Genomic DNA, 11,173 nt, shown 5'->3' with positions numbered 1-11,173 from the left:
GGTTGGGATATCTCTGGTCCTTTTTTTTCCTCTGTTCACCAAAAAGCGACCAGGGCGTTGTCACGGATCCCGGCTATCCTTTGGTCCGAAAAAGCCCGATGTCCTTGCGGGGCCGGAGAGAAACCTGTACAGGAGACAGAGTGTAAAATGAAACAAATTGTCATTTGGAATGGCAAAAAATGTTGTTCGGCTCACGGCAACCGAGAGCGGAAATTGTTAGAGAAAAACATAAACCCAAAGGCGCGCCACGTGTTTGGCTGTTGGAAAATGGCTGCGTAGGCCCAAGACAAGTCCAAGTCAAGTCTGGTGAACGGTCCAATTCGAGCTAGGAACAATATTGTTCAACCACCAGCCATTTACGGTGGAGTTTTCGTAAATGTAAGTTCCATTTTAATAAATAATTGGAACAAAAGTTGGAACTTAGGATAATAGAGACTTCTAAGCTTCAAGCTTGAACTTAAAGCAGATACAACGGAGAAAGATTGTGGAAAAACTAAATAAGGCCACTCCATGCTGTGCACAGAGTGTGGAGCTGTTGCTTGAACATTTAAGGATTTTTTTTTTGCTTTAGATAATGTATAAGGCTGGCTAAAAAGTATTCCATTATTTTCTTTGGTAGATGGCTTCAGTTATCGACTTCTCGTTTTGAAATTTATGCTCGACACTTTGCATTTAAAAAACCTTCACCGTTTTTTGTTTGTACCATTCTTTGTGAATTACAAGCTGTTAACAATGGAAGTCAGCAAAGAGAAAATTTTTAAAATTTTACAGTTTTTCTTTGGTGAAGGCAAAAATTATTTGGTAAAGGCGGGATACAAACGAATTGAAAGGAATCATTTGTTATGAGTTGTTTTTCAGATCTTTACTATCAACAAGTGCGCTGTTTGTCGCTAGCGATTGACCAGAAACGGCCAGAATCGACCAACCAAAGAGGTGTTGTGTTTCAGCAGGACAACGAAATGTCACACATGTGCCTTTAGTGACTCGCCAAAAAGTCCTTGATTGGGAAGTTTTAATGCATCCACCCCTTATAGTTCGGAATTGAACCAAGTGATGATCACCTTTTTCACGCATTGCAAAACTTCCTGAGTGATAAGAAATAGAGATCAAGAAAGGATTGTAGAAATAGATTGCCAGAGTTTTTCTTTTATAATGACCAAGGCTTCTGTAAAAGAAGCATTATAAAGCTATTTTAAGAAAGGAAACAAATTTTACACATAAATTTTACACAAATAAAGTTATAAAATTCACGCAAAAATAAGGAATTACTTTTTACCCCGTAATTCTGATTCACATACTCATTAACGAAGCAAAACTAACGTCTTTGAGTTGTGGACACAGAACAAAATCTAAGCTAATGAAAGAGGTGAATGTAGATCAAATTACCAGATCAAAAACCTTCCGCTTAGTATGAACCCATATTTTACCACCATTTTACACTTTTATGATTTTATGCAATGACCACTAACGCAATAAAATCCACCTTCAAACGCCTGGGTAAAGAGCCTCGGGCAACGGAATCCCTCGCAAGCCGGTGCCAAAGATTAACGTGCGAGGCTTACACAAAATCGATTTACACTGGCCACTGGGTCCTCTGTAGCCGTTTGCTGTTTGCTGCCGTTTCAACGCAGAGCATTCCGAGCGGGAACTGCACACCGCCCACGAGGTTGACCGCAAAATCCGAGCGATTTACTGTGAAACGGTGCGGTCTCGAGTATCCTTTTAACCAAACACGCGGTGGCGCGGGCTGGCTCTTGAAAATTTTATTTGTCTGCGGAAAAACGCAAAAACAGCCGCTCCAACCGAGTGTAACTTTGTTGCTCCTGCGAGTGCAGTGCGGCGAGCTTATCTTTTCCGGTGGCTCTGTGGGTGGCCGATCCTGCCACCACCACTGTGTAGTCCATCATCTTCGGTCGCTGCGCAAATGTGGCGTACCATGTGCAGATTCGTGTAACGATTATGCAAGCAATGGGCGGTATGTTTTTGAATAAATGATGCCTTCCGGCGACTGCGAAAAGAAATGCTCTCGGTACCGTTCGTCTTGGCCACGTACCGGTAAGGTTGATGATTTTAGTGCACAAAACACATTACGAGGTAGAAATTGTTCGCGGAACTGGGCAAAAGCAGGAATGGCGATCAAGCCCCGCTCGGTGCTTATTCTGCGCTGTGGTCTGGAAAATGTTTGGCCACATTTTCGGAGAAAGTAGACAACAGAAAAACAAAACACGAAAGCCCGAGTGCGGTGTGATCAAATTAGATTCGTGGCGGTTGCGCGGTTGCTGCCGACCAGGTCCTTAAGAGTCTTCATCTTTCGCCCAACCGCAAAGGCGGGGCCCGTAGCGCCGAGCCGAGGCTGGCGAATAAATAAACAACTTAGACCACGGACCCAATCCTTGACGGTACCCGCTCGCGACATGCTCATTAGCCGCATCCATTGCAATGGCGGCGCAACAGTTTCCAGCGTTCAAAATTTGCTTCAAAGTGCTGGGCGCGCGGGCGTTTGCAATTCACGCCATTGAATGCATCACGTGCACCGGGCCGTGAAGGTGGCGGCGGGATGGTGGTGTTCCGCGAAGGGGAAGTGTTTACACAAACATTGCAACATCACGGAAAAGAACTCATGGGGGCCGAACCAAGTTTGTTTGTAACGCGTGCCCTCGTTTTGCGCGAGCCGCCCGAGTGTGTGGTGGTGGAAATCGGGAAAATACCGAGAAAATTCGCGGATGCCTGATTGAAAGTACCGGCAGCAACACTCACGAAGTTGGGTGGCATTCAGCCTGGAATGCCCTTAACCAGCATCCCGGGAGCTGTGCAATCAGTGCCGAAGTAAACGTGAAAGTAAAAACTTTAAATTTACTTTCATTCGTTGGAACGGTAGCGTGGCGGGTGTTTTGGATAAGGGGTTACCTTCAAACCAAGTTTGTATTGTTGTTGTCCGGTTTTTTCGGTAAGCCCCAGGACTGTGTGGCTTTTGTGGCCACGACATGAAAGGCTCTGTTTGATGAATGCATGAAACGAGCCAACCAGGCTTTGGCTACATTGAAATAAACTTAGTTATGAATCGAGCTCAAAAACACCTTTAGTACCGCTGCAAAAATGGCCAGGAACAAAGGGAAATCATCGCAGGATAATAAACTGATCATCTGCAATTAAGATCAATTTTTTCGTTAATATTATTATGTAAATAAATAATAATAATTTCAAGTCAAAGACACTAAAACGTAGCTCGAACACTTTCGCTTATCGACGTTTTGAATGCATGATCGGCCTCGATCATGCAGCGTTCAAAGCTTCGATGATAAAACTTTGCATCGTACCCATTAGTGCCGTTTGATTCAGGTCACTGAGCACAATCGTCGAGGCAAGCTCTTTAATCATCGCTCGGCAAAAATCTGCGGAGTTACTAAATTGGGAGTTTCCCACGATTTTAAACGTAAACGATTTTGCCACGGAAAAGGATGCGACCCAAGCAGTTGAGGCGCAAACAAGAATGTGTACGGAAGAATTAATACGGGTTGCTCGTGAGCACACCGATTGGCCTGATTGGCTGGCGATCTGCTTGAGGAATGCTTCATCCTGCGAGCTTGTCCAAGCGATTCTGGGCCAAGTGTTCACCGCTAACCCAACCACGATCGGTATCTTTCCGCCCGCCTGGTTTGATTGAAACATTCTCCAGAGTTTGGCACAAATAACGGTGTGCAGAGTAAAGCAGAGACTCTAGCGTTCCCGTGCTACCATCCGTGGTCCTGGAATGGATTTAATTGAGTTACGCACCGCAATTTCCGATCCATTCCGTCCCGTGGCAGACGAAGCGCAGACCCAGGGCACATTAATTATGTCCTGCGTAGATATTGGCACAAGAATGCTGTCCCAGCAGCAGTACAAAAAATGCATCGGTCGAATCGAGTGTACTCCAAAAATTCGATAATGGAGTTGTGGAAGAGCTTGTAATTGCAATTGCACATTGCTGGTACATAATTGAGCTGCGGAACGGAACGATTTGAGGTACGCAATGTTACGGCAACTGTGCATTCGACAACCGGTTTGTTGCACCATCAGATAGAGTCGAATTTTGAGATTTATACAAAGCTAGACGCAGACCAAACCCCTGGATTTAATTTAACTACTACGAGTTACCCAATCACACAGCTTACACTGCTAAATTGCTAGCCATTAGGCATAAAGCAGTGATAAATCAATCGGCCACAGAGTCGAACTGAATCCGAAATAAAAGAGAATCACCGACTGTGGTTAGGAATGCTAATATTAACACCAATTACCGGGAAACAATAGAATGGGAGCTTGATATTGATTTCGCTTTTCCACCGGTGATCAAAGTAATGCCGTCGTCGCTGGTAGTGCTAAGTTTTCATTGGCCAGTTTTCCAGAACTCAAATCGTTTTCCCGTTCGGTTCCATTCCGGGTGCAGCCACATGCTGGGCTCTGCATGTGTCAGCAGCAAAAGGACAAACGCATTGCCACAAAGTCGCTCCTATCGCTACGCGGAAAGGTCAAAAGGTGTAACACTCGCATCGAGATCTGTTGGCAGCAGCATAAAAGAAAAAACTTCTCCACCTACGCCTACCGATTGAGGGCGGGTGTTAGTCTAAGTTGCTGACAAACGGCAATGCCAACGTTCCTAATGGCTGCAAATGAAGTGATGTTTGCCAAGAATAGTAAACAATACGAACGTCCGCAGCAAGGATTCTTGCATTATACGCTATAGACCCTACATCTTTTTCCATACAACATTCATTGCATCAAGTCGGGGTTGATTACATGTTTCTCATAGGTTCACTCAATACTAAATTCCGCACTTGCAATGCTCGGATTCTCGGCACCAGATTCCTGGAGCTTCGCAGCTCGGACGATAACACAATGTACAATGCACCGACTGGAAGCTTGAGTTCCATGCTACGATCGAGTTACAATGTCCCCACCACGGGTAAGAACACATTGAGATTCAGCAATTCCATTTCACGGTGGCTTAAAGGTCCACCTCTACGCTGGCGGTTCGCTGGACAGAGAGAACACCGCGACGAGCAACATTCTGAAGTGGTGTTGCATGATTGAAATGGACTATAAGGAAAATCCTTTCTTTGTACGAAGCACGGTCTGTTTCGCTGCGTTGCATTTTACAATATCCACTCGAAGAAAGTAAACATACTGGGGTGTTCAATAAGATAACACAATAACACACTCTCCATATGAACGTATTTGAAGTTTCATTGCAATCGGTCATTCAATCCTTTTTTTACAAGCCATTTAGTATCGACGTGTCACTGTATTTTTACAACGGAAAAAATCAAGTAGCATGCAGCGATTGAATTTTTATTTTTGCCTGGTTTTAAAAGCAAAGGAAAATTATGAACGAATGTTGAAACTGTATAAGGACTCTTCACCTTTAATTAGGGGGTTAAAAGGGGGTTTCTGAATTTAAACGTGGTCGTACTATCCTTCAAGACGATCCATGTGAAAAACGTAACAAAGAGGCACAAAACCTGAAATCGTAGAAGAAATACAGGATATCGTTTTGAAAAATCGTTGAATCACTGAACGAGAATTAGTAAAAGGCCAAGCCATCTCATTGAGCATTATAACTAATATTTTGACTAAAGTATTGGGTTTCAAAAAACTGTTTGGAAAATGGATGCCACATTCGCTTAAAACGCATTCGAATGCATCTTTCTTGACAACTTTTACAGTGTTTTCTATAGGATAAAGTGGATTTTGTGCATTGAATCATCACTGCGGATGAGACTTGGGTCAATCACCATGATCCTGAATCAAAACATGAGGCTAAGGAATGGTGTGAACCTTTCTCTTCGGTTCCAAAACGAGTTCGTCTAGCAATCAGCTGAAAAGATGTTAGCATCAGTTTATTTGAATGCGAATGAAATTTTGTTAGCGGATTACTTGCAAACTGCGAAAACCATGAATGTTGATTATTGTTCTAACATTCCAGACCTATTGAAAGTGAAAATTCGTGAAAAAAGTCCATTTCCCAGGAACTGCAGCTGGAAATATAGGATTTCATCGGGCATCAGTCCATGCTCGAAATGCTTAATGTTATAAAAAAGTACTTGTTTAAACAATGTGGCTCCCAGCATGTTATCACGCTTGTAATTATCGCCATGATACCGCACATTTTTTCGTGGATTTATTACATTCACCGTACCACACAACAATGTCGGCCACAATTGGTAATTTTAATCCACGTGCCACTCATTATGCTACAGCAAACTGTTTGCCTTCCGCGTAACTGGCCACCTGGCTTTTGGGTTTACGGTAGCAAATGAGTTTCATATTACTATTTCCATTTCGTGGTCGTAATGTTCAATCAATCAAGATTGAGCTCTTGTTTGACAATATGATGTGATGGTTAAATTTAATTTAAAGTGACGAAAGGACCTTATTAAATCAGCTCCCTAGAAACACAGTTGCATAGAATCAGCTAGCACTGTAAATGGTTTTCATAAGACTGATCACAATTAGTGCAGGCCACTGTCAGTCACTGTCGATGATGGATTATCCTTCAACTCCACCATCCACCGATGGTTGCCAATAATGCATCGGTTCACCCACCAGAACAGGGACATCCGGCGTATGTGGGGTCCAGTAAATCCAGCTCCCGTTTGTAACTCTGTTGTTACAATCACTTTAATCCAATCATCCGGATGCACTCGAGCTTCGCAGCGGTCGTCCGTCACTACAACCGAAACCACCCGGGGCTACTGGCACCCAAAAGTACGGCGTAACACCTCTGCTAAGCCGGCGGCTTAAATGACGGCCATATTTTACGATGCCGCCAGTTTGGACACCGGAATCGTGGTGGTGGGGTGGGATTTCGCAAAGTGTTATCATAATTTGGGACCGAAGGCACAGCAGAAAGCTGCCTCCGGGCCCGGTGGGCTCCCACCGGGTTATGATGAAGGATACGGTACACAATAAATTCGTCCTCTTTACTGCTCGCTCGCTCGCTCTTGCTTCGGCTCCGGGTCCAGGAATTGGACTCCGGCCAGACAGTGGTGGTCGGCATTGGGACCACCACCAGTTGCGCCACCCGACGATGCCGACGCCGATCATAAATAGTTCCGGAATAAATTATTTCCGCTCATTAGAAGGCAGTTGGTGGGGCCGCTCGATAGACACGCTTTGGCAGATCATTTGTTATCCCGCTGCGCTGCGAATCGTGCGTGCAGCACTGTCGTGACCGTCATTCCTCAGGATGGAGTCGCCCTTTTTTACGACCTTTTCAGGCACTTCCTGCTAGGGCCGGACTAAACTGACCAAGGGCTCGATTTCTGGTGCGCTGCCAAATGAAGTTAAACGGTAGTAAAAGTGTAGCTGGAAGAGTTTTAAAATAGATTGCACACAGTAACGTCAACTGACGGCGTTCCATTCCGGGGGCTCCGGTTCACCAACGCCTTATGGTTTGAGGCATGTAACGCGCGTGTAAAATTAAACAATCAAGTCGTGCTTATAATTTGCCAAACATAAGAACCGAGGGCGGAGCACGGAGCACGAACATTGAAGCCAGAAAGTGTGGGACATGTTTGCCAAATGTTTTATGTGGAGGCTGAAAAATCTTTCGTAATGAATGTGCTGTCGAAACAATTCAAAACAAACGGAAGTTAAATATTTGTTATGCAGCAGACACGGGAATACTTGGAAATAATCGTGCACGGGCGGAGTGCATTAAAGGTCGAATTCGGAATTTATTAATAATTTTGTCCCGTAGGCTAACGACCCGAAAGTAATGAAATTATCTGGCGATGGGCGATTCACATTCCGTAATCTGAATGCAATTAGTGTAGTTGCTGTACGGCTTTACCGGAAATTGCCTAATTTTAGGTCGCTTTTCTTTCCGACCATGTGCGTCTTTTATTTTTAATTTTAACCAATAATTCGATGCGCGGTCACGTATCGGTGCCGTGATGCTATTTCCGGCATTCCAGGAGGCATTCCAGGTGTCCATCGTGACCAGGGCAAGATGATGCTCGGTAGTATTTACCTCGTCAAAGCCTTGCTAGGGTACGCCCGCACACCGATCGATTGAATCAATCAGGTCCACGGATAGGATTGGTGGAGCCACGGCCAAGGTAAATAAACATCGGCCAAGAATATCTGACTCGCCACCGTCTTCGTTCGCTCTGGCAAAAGTTACTGTTTTCTCGCCTTTGGTAAATGGTTGGCAATAAATGTGGGAAAGTTTTTCGAAACGAGCCACTTTCAGTTACACTACGCATTGTTTAGCCAACGTCGGCAAAGGCTTTGCGGTCCCGAGGGCTCCCCGAAATTTGGCGATCACCGCGGAGCGCGAAGTCGACCACGTGTGTCATGTTTGGTTTCCATCATCAAATTATTCACTCAGCTCGTGGCTATCAAAGCACGAACGGTTGTGAAGAAAAATATTCCGAGGCCCGAAAGACTAAAGGATGAGCATTAAATGGTGGGTTTGTTTTGCTGAGGCAAGGCGCAAAGTTTTGCTATTTCGAAATTTCCCAACGCATTTTTCGAAAGTAAAGGTATCTCACGGTTCCAGGAACTCCGGTGCGCTGTGCGGGACCGAGATTTTTTTTTGTCTCCCCCCAGATTCGAGCCGTGCTTGGTCGTTGGCCTTTCATAGGACGACCCGGAATGTTTGAAACCCCTTGGCCAATCCTATGGCTCGGTCGGTTCCAGGAACGTCAAGAATGAGCAATCTGCCAAACAAGCGACTCTCGGTGGAAATTTTTAAATCATCGCCCTAGGACTCTTTTGAGGCTTCTTTGACTGCTTAGAGTGTGTGAGGAAGTAAAGACAAACCCAAACGGGGCAAATGCAGTGCAAATTAAATTTACAATTAGCTAAATCTGACGTACATAGAATATAAAAATTGTTATCAACTCGTGGGTTGACAGACGCTGACGAGACAATTACTTTCGTAGGAATGCATCATTCACTGCACAATGTAAGGTTGTTCCAAAAGTACTGAAAGAGGTCAGATCTGCGACATAATGAGTTATTAAATATTTGTTTTGTAATTGTAACAACTTCCATACTCCTATTGTGGAGATCCGTACCATTAGTTTTAAAATAATTTCAAGAATGCTAGAAGAGACATTAATAATTGATGCCTTAGATGTTGAGTGCCAAAACCTCGCTGCTGACTGGCTGAAGTAATAAAATCAACATTCGAAGCACGGTGAACGTTCCGCCTGATGGCGTGCTGATAACGCACACCACTCACTCATCAGAGAATCTTATTCTCCACGCCCACACGCTGTCCCGTCTTGTTTCTATCACTTTGACGAACATAATCGAATCAGCATAACCAGAGCAGCACGATTGTTTCGGCGAAACCCATCACGAACCTTTAACTTGCTCAATTCAAACTTGGCAAAAATCGATTATGCCACCGATCATCACCGATATTCGGTAGCACGCCATGTACCGGTGGCGTACAAAATCTTTGTAGTTGGCGTAATTTAATTGAGCGTTTTTGCATACCGGTAGAATGATTGAGCTCCGTTCGGCAGCTCCCAGGGATGGCCTTGGTGTTTGCGATTGTCAGAACGCTTCAAACGACTGCGGAGAAGAGTCTTGGGCAGGGCACAAGTAGAGTGGTTTTGTTGTGCTCCGAACTACATAATTGTATTTTCTCATCGTGATTAGCATGAATTCCTGTGCCCGGCGGCTGTATTGTGCCAATTCCAGTTGGTTGGTTCGAGAAAATGTTCCACAACAACAGTGGAATTACTTGGCATTGAAAGGCATTATAATAACATTATTCAAATTGTACGCTTATTAAACTCAGTAAAAAGGCTTCACTTACTCACAAGTCCTCTAAGCATCGCGATCACAGGTAGGTCACGGCCACGATGCTTTGCCTAACGATATCATTAAATTTTCCCGCCAGATATAGCGACGTATTTCCGCTACATTGATACCACAAGCAGCTTACCGGCATCGTACCGGAAACCATATCAACAAATACGCCACTCTGTGCGCTTTGCCCAGTATCGTTTCACGCCGTACCGTTCTGCTGTCCACCGGCATGGTACGGTATCGTTTGAAATTTGAACCATGAAATAAAGAAGATAAAAGCGATTGATCATTATGCTACGCTTATTGCCTGTTGGAGCATAAATTAGAAACAATGGAGAGATTGTATCGACCCGGACGGACCCGGCTATCGTGCCCGAATGAATACGTCTGACTTTTGCCGGGAAAACCTGTGGAAAGGCTTACCCGGTTCCCCTGGCCGCACACTCAAGCATCGCATTGGACTAATTTCATTCTCGCAGTGCACCGGGCACCGATGGTTTTGCTTGTTTTTGTGGCTGCGTTCGCAAAACGAGCACATTTTCCTGCTAATCAATAGACAACGTTGGCAGCGGCGATTATGCGTCCCTCGGGTACTATCCTTTCGAGGCGGGCTCGGGCTCGGGGCTGCTGGACCGAACCAGACAGATAGTCTGGTTCGTTCCAATGCCGTGCTCACCCTAGTCGCAAAAAGAGTACAGATAGCGAGTGAGCGAGACCGAGAGTTTTAGGCTAGTTTAAAGGTTCTTCTGTTGCTTCCATTATTTCCCCGAGCCGGGCCGGGGAAGCCGGCGAGAAAAACAAACAAGCCATAAACGGCCGGCAAAACTTTTGGCCCCATTCGATTGCTCACCGACTACATGGAACTGCTATTAAAACGATCGTAGGACGGAACCACCGATCCGAACCGGCGCATTAAGGATTCGACGTCGATGGAGGCGCCTAATACTTCACTCCTGGCGGCGGCGGAACTGTAATTGATCAACATTATCGGACAACGCAGATCTTGACACTCACCTGCACCGGAAGTAGGTCTGCTTACTCGTGGGGCCAACGAAATCAATAATTCCTTCTTGGGTGTTTCTTCTGTCAGCACCAGGTTTGGTTCACCGTTCCAAAATCCAAAGTTCACAGGTCAAGGTGGCTTTTTTAACGGCCTGGATTCGCCCAGGATCCCGAGACCGGTGTTTATTTTTAATTTCCTTTTTCCACCACCGGAAGCACCGGCCACTACGCCCCCATACCGACGCGGCCAATTGTCACGCACCGTGCGATGAAATTATCTAGCGCTCCCGAAGGCCCTAGTTACGCCAAACGGTGTCGGTGCGTGAGCGACGTGCGAAAAACGGTTGAACACCAGTTCACT

This window comes from Anopheles bellator, chromosome 1 (assembly GCF_943735745.2).
Source record: "Anopheles bellator chromosome 1, idAnoBellAS_SP24_06.2, whole genome shotgun sequence".
Classification (NCBI taxonomy): Eukaryota; Metazoa; Arthropoda; class Insecta; order Diptera; family Culicidae; genus Anopheles; species Anopheles bellator.
The sequence above is the reverse complement of the archived record's forward strand: the minus strand, read 5'-3'. Positions refer to the sequence as shown.